This window comes from Coloeus monedula, assembly GCF_965178545.1.
Source record: "Coloeus monedula genome assembly, contig: HAP1_SCAFFOLD_92, whole genome shotgun sequence".
Classification (NCBI taxonomy): domain Eukaryota; kingdom Metazoa; phylum Chordata; class Aves; order Passeriformes; family Corvidae; genus Coloeus; species Coloeus monedula.
In genome coordinates this window covers 238,492-250,461 of record NW_028120809.1, presented here as the reverse complement: position 1 = coordinate 250,461, position 11,970 = coordinate 238,492, and the positions used below count along the sequence as shown (strand labels likewise).

The 11,970-nt window shown below is 43.2% G+C and overlaps 1 pseudogene across 1 annotated transcript; it reads right to left on the bottom strand.

Moving 5' to 3' along the window:
- Positions 1–454: 454 nt before the first annotated feature.
- Positions 455–4,685, bottom strand: LOC309585657 (epidermal growth factor receptor kinase substrate 8-like protein 2; annotated as a pseudogene). Its single transcript has 6 exons — positions 4,545–4,685; positions 3,659–3,778; positions 2,661–2,808; positions 1,391–1,574; positions 852–984; positions 455–526 (listed from the first exon to the last, which is right to left on the bottom strand). The product of its transcript is annotated as an epidermal growth factor receptor kinase substrate 8-like protein 2 (transcript).
- Positions 4,686–11,970: the final 7,285 nt, after the last annotated feature.

The window sequence follows — 11,970 nt, the reverse complement described above, 5'->3', positions numbered from 1 at the left end:
CATTGCAGGGTTCTAAAGCCTTATTCCTCTGGTCCAGGCTCCAAGCCTTGAGGCTGGCCTCTCTTGTGCTGTGTGCCACGCCTGCTCTGCCAGGGGAGAGTGGGGAGCAGGGGACAGCCCTCGGAGAAAAGCTTTGGGGGTCTTTTTTTGCTTGAAGCCAGCCCTTGTACATCCAGCCCCGTGTGAATCCTGCTCTGATCGCATGCACGGAAAATTTCAGTATAAAATATATAGTTATAAAAAAAATACTTCATGCAAAATTAAAACACCTTTCCCAGTGGGACATGGTCTTATTGTCAACCCTTCCCAACAGTGTTCAAGGAATTGTCACTCTGATGGCAGCTGGACCCCAAGGGGAGCTCTGCTGCATCTGGCCTGGGCCAGGAATCATTGCTTTCATTCCCTTTTTTTCTGCACTACTTAGGGCTAAGAGCTGAAATAAAGCAGAGAGACTTTAATTTGCAGAATCAATCCTTTCCTGGCGGCGCTTCGTGATTTCTTGGAGCTCCGACTCCCCTCTGCTTTTCTGGAATGGAAACAAAACAGGCAGTTTGGATTTGAACTTCAAGCTGCAGTTAAGTGACAGTATTTAATTAACGCTGTAAAAGTAGAGCAGTTTCACAGAGATAAGTGATATCAGTAAAAAGCAGATTAATTAGTGGAAACAGGGGGATCTTACAGATTTGCTCAAAAGACACTTCGGAATTTTTACGTGTGTTTTATTGCTGGTGTAGGTTTGGTTGCATTTTTTTTCCCCACAATTGTATTTTTTAAAATGCCTGTTTAATGAGCTATCTGACGCTGCTGGTACAGCCCCCATTCCAGCAGGAATTATCCAGAAAAATGCTTACCTCCAGCTGGTTTTTCTCCACTGTGATCTTGCTGTAGACTCTGTTTCCCTCATCACCGCACACCTTCTTCAGCTCCTCTCTGTTGAGGGAGAAGAGCTGAGCTCCGGTGAGGATGCCCAGGTGTTCCACGGTCCTGGGGAGACACAAAGTAGGGAGGTGACGATTGTGCTGCACGTGGCCTCGTGCCAGAGGTGAGGAGTTGGAGATGGGAGGCCAGGAGCTGCAGTGGGACCATATCACGGGGCCCTGGGGCTGTTCCAAGGTGGCAGCTGCAATTCCAGTAGCATTTCAGGCCTTGGATTTAGTTAGTTAACTGTTTATCTCCAAGAAAATATTTATACCAGAGAAAGGGAGTGACTTTGGGCTCTGAACATTCTGGTTATAGAGCCTGGATTGAACAGGGTTGAAATCTAATTTGCAACACAGGCTCTGTAAGTAAATCCAAGTGGCTTGTCCCAGGTGAGATGGTGCCGGTGGCCTCCCCCGCTCCTTCTCCAGGGAAGGACGAGCATTGCACGTGGCAATAGGGCAAATCTTACTCTTTGCTGAATGACTTGGCCTCCAGCCAGGCTTTGACTTCTTCAGTGCTGGATTCAAAGGTGAGGGGCACGAAAACTTGCTGAGGCTTTTCCACTTTGAAATTCCTGTGGGGAGGCTGAATTTTATTGTTTGTGATCTTCTTTAGCAGCTCGTCGTTCAGCTCATCCGTTTGGTGAATAAGTTCTGTAGAAACAAGTAGGGAATGAAAGCAAGTCTTCAGTCAAAAATGCCATTAAATGTTTGTGGGGAAACTGTAAGGCAGATGGGGATGTGGCTCAACATTCTTATTTAAATTCAGCCCAGAAAAGTGATTCCCATTTTCCTGTGCCCCTGTGTTGCCATTTATTTTGCTCCCATCACCCCTTGGCTGTTGCCTGATGTGGAAGCACAGTTCTGTGAGAATCTACAATTGGAGGTTTGGAATTGAGACCTTTTCAGTCCTCTCTGCTGCTTCTAGTCACTAATTTGCTGATCGCAGAGCTCCAGGTTTTGCTCCGCAACAGAACAGAAGCGGCAGGAAGCACAAACTGGGAATGAGCAACACACTCATGATGGGATGAGCTTGAAGGTCCCTCCAGCCCAGGGCATCCTGTGCTTCTGTGAAAACTCCAGTGACTCTTCATCCAGTATCGCTTTCCCCATGAAACTCCTGAAGACTGTGGAGAATAACTCAGTGATACGAACAGATTTGTGTCCTCGTATTGTGGGGCTTCCTGTCGTCCCAGAAGGGCTCCTGCTTCCAGGAGTGGGCAGGGTGGGATAAGGGGTGAGGTGAGCAGGGCCCCTGATCTCTCTCCTGCTCTGTGAGCCCCACAGCACGTGCAGGGTGAGGGAGTGATGCGGATCTCCTGTTTGGCCGGGAATTCTGTGGAACCACATGAAGGAAGCGGCCAGGCGGGCACTGTGTGTGTGCCGGGAGATGAGCAAAAGGAAGTGAGAGAAAGGGATTGACCTGAGCTGTTCCTTAGACACACTTAAACATTTTGGAAGAGAAAGGAAACTCTCTCCTTGGGAGGAGGAGGAGGAAGTTAGAACTGGAGGAAGGAGGCATGGGGTGATCACTTATTGCCCTGCTCGGCCCGGGCCGCCCGAGAGCCCCGGAGGTGTCACAAGCCCCAAGGCTGCTCTCTTGGCTCTTGTCCTGCCTGGAATGGCCTCCAGACACAGTGCTGCTGCATTGCTGTGATCAGTAAAAGGTGCAGGGGAGCCCCTTGGGCAGGTCTGGTCCCCCGAGCGCCCAAACCCAGGGGAGCCCAGAGTGGGACACACACGTGCGTTCTTTGGCGTCCTGTGCAGAGTGGCGCGACAACATCTCACTGCCCCACTTATCCCCGGCGTAGCTGGCAGGCAGCTTGTGGGTTGGGCTGGATGGGCCATAGCCCCTGGAGCTCAGGTCTCCTTTGTACCTCTGGTTAGACTGGTTAGAAAGGGAAAGAAAAGTAAGAATTTTTTTTGGTCGTTTTTAATTTTCTTAAGCTTTCTGCCTCACACCCACGGAGGGACAAACTGTCGTGTTCTCCTTGTGCTGATGTGGGGCTGGGGAGACCTCAGGTGGAGCTGCATGGAAGAAGTTAATTTCTGGGAATGAAGAACCCAAAGCAAAGTCTGAAGTTTGCGCAAGGGAATTCCTAGTTGTGCCAAACATGTTCGATCTCATTGGAAGGCAGAGCCTCACTGCTCCGTAGCTGGGATGTGAAGCGGGACCACTGCCAAGGGCCTGGAGCGGACTGGAAAGTTTTTTGACGTTTTGATTAAACTAGCAGGGATTTATCCAGAAGCCTGCTGGGCCGCCTTAGGCTTTGCCCAAACGCTGCAATACCAAAATGGGGAAGCAATTCCATGCTTCCCTAGGGTGTTTAGAACACTCCAGCTCCACATTTCTGCAGTGCAAGTTGCAGTATTCAGTTAATTCTCACTTAGATGGTGTTTCCATCTGCCTCCACTCCAGTAACGTGTTCCTGGTGCTGAACTGAACTGGCTGAGGGAAGTGTCCATCTTTAATTTAACCCCCAAGAAAAATCTTGATGTAGAAAAATATGGAAAGCAGGAGGCTGGTGCACAAATAGGAAGGATAGGCCTTATTTGGGAAGACGATCGTAGCAAAATGTGAATTTTATCATAGGAGACTCAGGAATCTCCTGGCTTTGTCTACTTCTGAAGGTCTGTCCTGATTGGTGCATAGTATCCTAAGAAATCAGGGAGGTCTAATGACAACATTATTCCCAGAGGCAGATTGTGCCCTGCAGCTGATACCAGTCAGGTATTACCTGACTACAGACCTGTTTGAGCTCTTCCAGTTTCACCACATCCAGGATATTGTACGGAACATAACCGGCCTGCCCACTCCGGTTGAGCAACTTCCACCACTGCTTATTATCTTCCAACACCTGAGAGAGGGACAAAAATAAATCTGCTGTGGGAAAATGGGATTTCAGGCATAAACAACCAGGGTATAGCGGGGCCGAACCATCCAAAAGGTGAAGTTGCCAGAAGGACATCACTGAGGCCAGGAGCTCTAATCAGATCTGTTGCTCTCAGATGCAATCCAGGACTGAAACTTTTCCTGGAAAGCATCAGAATGTATCGTAAGGATGAACAGGAGAGCACCTCTGCGTGCTGAAGAACTCATAGTTCCTACATAATGTCCCTGTTTCTCCAGACCTTTTTTTCCTAATGACTGAGTTTCTGATGTCTTTTTGCATTAAAATAAATAATTAAATAAATAAAAAGCCACATTTTGCAGAGAAACCTTTTCCTCAGGTCACAGATCAGTGTCAGCCCAAGTCACGTCCCACCTTGTCCAGCTGCCAACAGTGCTGCAGTAAGAGAAAGGTTATGAGAAAGGTGCTTTTCAGAGAAAACAAATCCTCGTGGAGGAGGAAGTGGTGATAAGGAACCGACCCAGCGGGGGATGAGCAGGGCTCTAGAGCGAGTTGTTGTCCTCCCTCCTCACTGTGGTTAAAATGGGACCGATGTCTTTGAGCTGAGGAAATGACACGACACAGCACAGGCAGCCTGCTCCAGCTTTGGGTTTGAGCAAAGCTTTGTGTCACTGCTGAGATACCACCAGGGAAAATGGAGTTGGTGCTTGTTGCTATCCCGAGCTCTCTCCTGCCCCTGGGGGACACACCTTTTCCAGGAACGGTCACGTACCTCCAGGATTTCATCCTTCAGCACCGAGAGCTCACTGGCGTTTCGCGCGGTGAAATCGTAGCGGATTTTGGCAAATCTCTTGGGCACAGCCACCCCCTGGGCCTCGAAATTCCTGCAGAAGAGAAGTGGCCTGAAGTTCATTAACCTGAGCTAGACTGTTGGAAGGACTCTGTGTGGAAGCTGGAATTGTATTAGAGGATCATCATAAACTAAAAATATATGTGACAATGTGGCCAGATTGCAATGAATCTAAAGACAGGACAGGGTTGGCTCGAGCTCACAGAGCTGCTGCCTCCAGTGTAAACTAACCGCCTCGTGAAAGCAAATGGTTTTTCACAGACATTATTCAAATAAAAGGGGAAAGGGGAAAAAAAACCCAACCAAGAAAAAAGGAAGGTTCCCATTAGCAAAAAAAGCCTACATGAAAAAGTGAGGTTGTGAGCTATGGCCAAAGGGCCGAGTTTGGTGCTGATTCTCAATCAATTCAGCAAATGACAGTGCATTGATGCAACTGTTTTTTTAGTCAAATTTAGTCCTGATTCTTCACAGTAATTTGCCTCAAGAAAATGAGCTCCATATCCTTTGGTGAGTTCCCTGTTGGCTGAGGCCCAGACCTTCAGGCCGTGACTTCTCAACATACTTGCAGTGAGACTGGCTCCCTCTTAATTGCTTCTTTTTGAAGTATGGTTTGTCACTATCATCCTGCTGAAGATGAACAGGGCTGGTGTCTCATCTTCATATATTCTTCCCCCTCCTCCCCTCTCCTTCTTTTCCCCTTTTTCACCTCTAAATAAATTTCTTAAAGGCGGTTTAACCCTGGGATAGTCTAATCCACTTTAGTCCTTCGTGGTCCACCCTCAGATAGATGTGTTGGCACAGAAGAAGTAAGGATGTTCTCTTAGGATCTGATACTGTAATAAAGGGAAGAGAAAAACGAAACAGGCATTTCATGTTTGTCTGTTTTCTCTCCATGTCATTTCGTGAACGTGTACTCACACTTGGCCAAGAGTAGTGCATTCAGACACTGCATATGAGTGTTGAAGAGGGGACTGAGAAGGAAGAAGCTTAGTGTTCTGCAATAGGAATTATGCTTTGGGGATTTTACGAATTGTTTCCCTCTTTTTCACCATCATGCTCTTCTTGCACACTTTCTTGTCTTTTGCTATTGAGCGAAAGTCTGGAGGCTCAGAAAGCCCAAGTTTCATCTGAGAAAGATTTCCTGTGTCAGAGAGAACAGAAGGGATTCTGTTTCCATCCTTTCATGCCAGGAAGGATGAACTGCCTGTATCAGGAGGTGCCGAATTGGTTCTGGGTGCTGCTGTAGCTCACAGAATTGCAAGACCCAGTGCTGCAGGAGTTCAAATAACAGACCGGTGGAAAGGCTCAGGGGCCACAAGCTGTGCTGCATCTCTCATGGACTTGCAAGGAACCTCTCCTTTGGTGTCTGTGCAAGTGCTGGCTGATGTGGGCACTAGGATTGCTCTTTTAATCAGGCAGCTCCAGTACCTTTCAGAAAAGAATTTTCATGGCACATCATGAGCCATTAATCTCTTGACTAACCATAACATTTCCTTACTCCTTGGTTTTACAGCATTACTCAAACACTGACATTTGTCATTTCACCAGCCATCTCCCTTGACCTCTAGCATCAGGCACTTGCAGGGGGAAGGATCTGGTCTCACAAATATTTTCATACTCTGATCTCTGTGATTTATTAACCATGAAGTTTTGCCTTCAGAACTCAAGATGCCATTTCAAATAATTTCATGTGCAAAAGTCGAGTTATTGGGCAAAAGGGATCCTTGATAGCTGGGTACAAAGGACAGCAGGACTGCTGTTGCTGTTTTCTTTTCAACTACTGTGCTTGCTGTGTGACCTTGAGGAAATAGGTTCACTGCAGCTTTATGGTTCCGTTTTTGCATAGGGAAAATAAGGGCAGTGATAATTGCTTTCAGTTGTAAAACACTTCAAGATTTATGGAATATGAATGATTCTTACTAAGTGAAAAGTGTTGCAAAGCTGGCTTAGTTGCACACTGTGCTAACAAAATCCCATATCAGCCTATTGACCCCAGCCTGAAACACTCATTAAAGTTTATAGGACATTTTGGTGGATGAGTTGAGGCAGTTGTTCTGCTGGAAATATCATACTGAAAGCACTTTTAAATCCATCATCCACTTTGACTTTTTTCTCTATTAAAACTAAACACAACTGCTTGCTCTTTCCAGTTTTCTTAGTTTAGTTTTTGATGGGTAAGTACTCACTGTTAACTCAGCTTGTACCCCCATGGCATCTGAGACATTACAGTTCATTCTAGTCATAGCATAAACACACAATAGCTGTTGTACTGAGACAAAAAGAGTTATAAAACATGTAAGATATCCAATGGACTGGTATTAACTATCAAGTTGCATGGTCACTTTTGAATGTCAAATGTTCTTTTTATGGATACTGCATTAATTTAATTTGTGCTTAAACGTTAGCTAGGCTAGACATTGGTGTCTGAAAAGTTTACATATTTTTCCAATGTCAAAATGTGTAAATTTAGTATTAAAGAAACAAAACATATTTACTTGTACTAGAGGAAAAATACTTTCGTAGCAAAGAAATTAACTGAGGTGCTCTTTAGAAATAGGTCTGGCTTGCTTACAGAATTGTTGCTTATGCAGTAAAGCAGATCTACAGATGTTTTCTTTTTTTCTTCCAGATAAAACTTGGATTGTTTGAAAAGTGGGGAGATATTTCACCATAGTACAAAAGAAGATACAGAAGAGGAGAGCAGAATGAGAGCTCTGCAAGTGCCACATGCCTGCAGCCTGCTGTCTTTAGCGATGCTGTTCCTTCCAGTCACTGGAACGTCAAAACAAAATATCCCAAGACTGAAGCTTTCCTATAAAGGTAAACTTTTCAGTAGTTTTTCTGATTCTGCCACTTTGGTTTCGATGTGATACTGCCAGCAGTTCTTTTTGTATTACTAACCAGGAAATACATAATAGAAGCCTTAAAGATGGATGAATTCTGCCTCGGGGCAGTATTAAAATCTGGGTTTTTTGTTGTGTCGGGGCACATGTTTCTGAAGTATAAATGTCTTTTAAAAGTATTATTTCTGTTTGCTCCAAGAGGATGTTAACAGACTCTACATAAATTAGAGGGGAGTGGTCCTTGAAAGGCTCTGAGGTGCATTGGAGACATTCCTGTGTGGCTGGTGCGGATGATGTGACACATGGAGGACATTCACACCTTCCTACAGCATCAGAGAAAGTTGAGAGCGCTGACTCAAGTGTTTCAAGGGGACTGACATTTATTTTTGTAGTAATTCTTTTTCTATCACTAAGTGGATATGTTAAACTCTTCATATGTGGTTTTCTTTCTCCTTGCCTCTTTGGATCACAAAAGCGTGTTTCTCTGCAGAATTTCTTAGTCTTGTGTGTAGTTCTTGTTAAGAATGGTACCGTCTGAGGGATTTCAACACAGACATATTTATGTATTAATGGCCAATTTTTTAAAGAAGGTGGATTTCTTTTTGCTTTGAATGTACAGTACACCTCCACAGGCACAGAGATGTGTCACTGACACTTCCTTCTTTAGTGAAAACAAATGCTCTCCAGTTAGTTATGTTTCAGCTATGTCAGCACCTTGCCCTTATGGGAGCTATTTCTGCTCTGTTTTTCAAACTTATGTCTTCCTATGCATTGCAGAGTTACACTCAGGATGGTGTGATGGGACAGGCTGTAGAGCCTTCATCGGGGCTTATGATATGTTTATCATGAGTTTAACACCCAGAGAAATTTATTGAGTAAGCAGAATGACATGCTATTTATTTACAAGCTTCTCTTTTGCTAGATTTGCATGCCACTGTGCATGCTATTCCACTGTGTATATAAATGTGTTTGGATGTGTTTGTGCGAGAGAGACAGAGGAAGCAAGATCAAGGGATCTTGACAACATTTTTATAAATTCAGGGAACAGTTGCACTCCCTGAAGCCAATGCATACAGAAACTGAAAGAGCTGACATGAGTTATGAAAGTTAGCAGTAAAACCCTCCTGACATACAGCCGGCCTTCTCACAGCTAGGCCTTTTGAGCTAATTCCCAAAAGCAGCATATACCATATGGCCATGGCATTTACTGTGGATTTGACACTCACGATTAGTGAATTCCTCTCAACTTCAAAAACAGATAGCCTTTGGCAAAATCCTGATGGATGCCTTTGGCAGGTAAAGAGGGGGAGAAAGAAAAATTAGTGAGGTCAACACAGGGGAAAAAAAATGGCTGAAATCTTAGTTTAAAATAGTGGCAGAGACCTGCTGGGAACAGTTGGGAAAATGCCTGAGCTCGTTTAAAAAGACAGTGAGCAGATGATTGATATTTAGGCCCTGACCCAAACTTTCCTTAGCAACTTTATAAACCTTTCAGTTTGGCTTGAGGGATACCGTTTCCTGTCCAAACTTATTCACCTATATCCCTGTAGGGGGGGAAAATCAACAACAGATACAGATGCAAAACAGCACATAAATCTTAGTTTTGAGAGCTGTGATGGAACTGAAAAGTCAGAAGAAAGAGAATTACCAGAATTTATTGTGCCTTGTCTTACTTTCTTGGGGGGTTGGAAGGTGTATGTTTTTCCACATGGAACAAGAAATAATTTAATGCTGTTTTTTCACATTTATGTATTGTAAATGATTCCAGTATGGCTTATCATAATTAAACTATATTTTGCGTGTTGACAACAGAATATCAGATGTACTGAATATTTCATATAGTTGTGAGAATTAAGTCCACCTTCCTCCCCCCAAATCTTTCAGACAAAACAATTCCAAGGTTTCTGAGAATAAGATGTAGGAGAAATGAACTGGTTTTTTGCCAGTTCTCATAAAATTGTTAGTCATGTCACTGACAAGTCCTGGCATCTCTGTTCTTTGGAATTCATACTTGAACTCTCATGAAGAGGAGAATACAGGGCTCTTTTCCTTCTTTATGGAAAACAGATGAGAACTGGCCACATCAGGCAGTTCCAAAAACCTGGTCACATGTGTCTTTGAAGGGAAGGTTTCATCTCCTTTCAGGTGCAATGTGCTTATGGCATAGCTCCATCTTCCCAGAAGAGCTGAGCATTTGCTGGGGCAGGAGAGCTGGAAGTAAGCGGGACTTTGCTCTGCAGTTACTGAAGCTTCCAGTTGCATCAATCAGTGGTGGATGGAGGAAGAGGGAGAGGGTAGGGTGGTTAAAGATGTGTCTATAACTGCAGGAGTGCTTCAATAAACCACAGCATGTCAAAGCTCCTTTGTGTTCAAACAGCAATTGAAATTTTAGACCTTCTCTGAATGGCAGTTATAGGTTTCCTTCTTCTCAAGGTTGTCATCTTAACGAATGGGAATCTGTGCAGGAAATGTTAAGATATTCCAGTGAGTGATGTTGGGATCAATGTAAAGTCATACAATGGATTTCCTTTATTGTTTGTCCCAGTCTAAAGATGTGTTCTAAAAAATTGTGCATGTATAAAACTAAAACTACACACAAATCAATTAAAATGTGTTGTAATACAGAATCAAAGTCATATATTTTCCACCTGTGTTAACCGAATACACTATGATCTTTAATCACATATCTCATCCTTTCACATTTTCCCTGATCCATTAGTTGAAAAATTCTCTTATTCACTCAGACTTAACGTTTAGATACTCGTTCATGTCATTACTATCCCAGAAATTGTCACTCCTCTTGTGATGTTTTTAGGGTGCTCTCACTGCATATACCTTACTTATTCTGTGTATCTTAGATACTTCTACAAGATTGAGGTGCTTTTACTATTACAGCTTTAATATTAGGAGAAGGTAACAAACTGTCTTCTAATAGAAGATTATGATCTTTAGAAAACCAGGGGATGATTTTGAGTAATATTCCATATTTTGACTCTCTTTGCCTAGTACTGCTTTCAGTCTAAGACCAACAGTGTGTATTTATCACTCATTTTCATGTAGCTGGAGATAACCTGTGACCTTCATCCAAACTGCAGAACTCCACAAGCACAGAAGTGATATTCAGCTTCCCTAAGCAGCACATCCTTGTTGTCTGCTGCCTCATTTAACATCCTCATTCCAATCTCTAGAGCAGATGCAGAAGGTTTTCATATACCAGTGTAATTCATTAATGTCATTTTCAGGACAGCATCAGTTCTGTTACTAAAGAATGGAAGGCTCAGTGTCCTAATTCATGTATGTTTAATTCATACAGTGTAGACAGTCTTGTTTCTGTTTGATCTTCTGAGTAATAATTTTTCCTAATGCATTGGGAGGTCCTTCCATAAATATCGTGTGTGTGTCTTTTTAGATTTTACTTCATGGGGAGAAGTAAAGAATAGCCAGACCAGAAGGTTGATTGCCTTCTGAGAAAAAGAAAAAAAAAAAGCAAATTTTTCTCAATTTGTGGCTATCCTAAAATTTTCCTGCCGAAAGAGAGAATCCTAATTGCAAATTTAACCCTATTGATTTGATTTACTTGGCTGCTTTTCATGGACATTTTAGTAAGTGCAGTCTGTGTTCTCAGTGAATGCATTTATATTACAAAAGTGTGCACCCTAGTTTCTTGGCTGGGGGGCATGCCCTAGCCCAGATTTGGACATTGTCACCAGTGACATCCACAAACATCTATCATTCCCGTGTGGGAATGTGGCCATTCCCCAGAGCAAGCCATGCTTACTGTGACAGCGGTGACTTGGTCAGAGGACCAGGAATCCTGCATTGTGACACAGTACAGAGGAATAAGCAGGACTGAAGGCAACGTTTGGCTTTTAAAGCAGGATTTACTTAGCACTGTTAAAAACGACTGTGGTAGTAATTTACATCTAATAAACAAAAGCATTATTCTCAGCTGATTTGTTTTTCTCCATATAGAATGAATTAAGATGCAGTCTCACTCTCACTGAAGTCATGGCAAGAGTTTTTCCACTGAAGTTAATTGAAGCAAGATCAAATTCACGCTCTTCACTTTTTTCATCTTACCTAAATAAACTAAAGACAGGTAATTCTTTCTCCTCTGCTGAAGGATGACAGTGCTAAATCATCAGCTCCACATGGAAATTAGCCATGTTTAAGGATTGTTTAGTTTCACGCAGTGTTTTGCGCACAGGATTTTCTTCCCCCAGAGTGATCCATTCTTAAAACATGGTGAAAAAGCAAACAGAGAACATTTTGGTGCCAGGAATTCTTTTGAAAATTTGACTGGGTGAGTGCATTTCCTTAATGTTCAAAAATTATCCTTTGACCATGCTATTTAACAGTGTCAAGCATTCTGTTCTCTATATTGTTTTTGCTTTAAACCTGTTTCATTTTAGAACTGATGAGATGCTTAACTGTTGCATCAGAGCAGTTAGTTTGTTCAGTTTCAGTACAGCTGGCTTATTTCCATGTCATGCATCATTTAATTA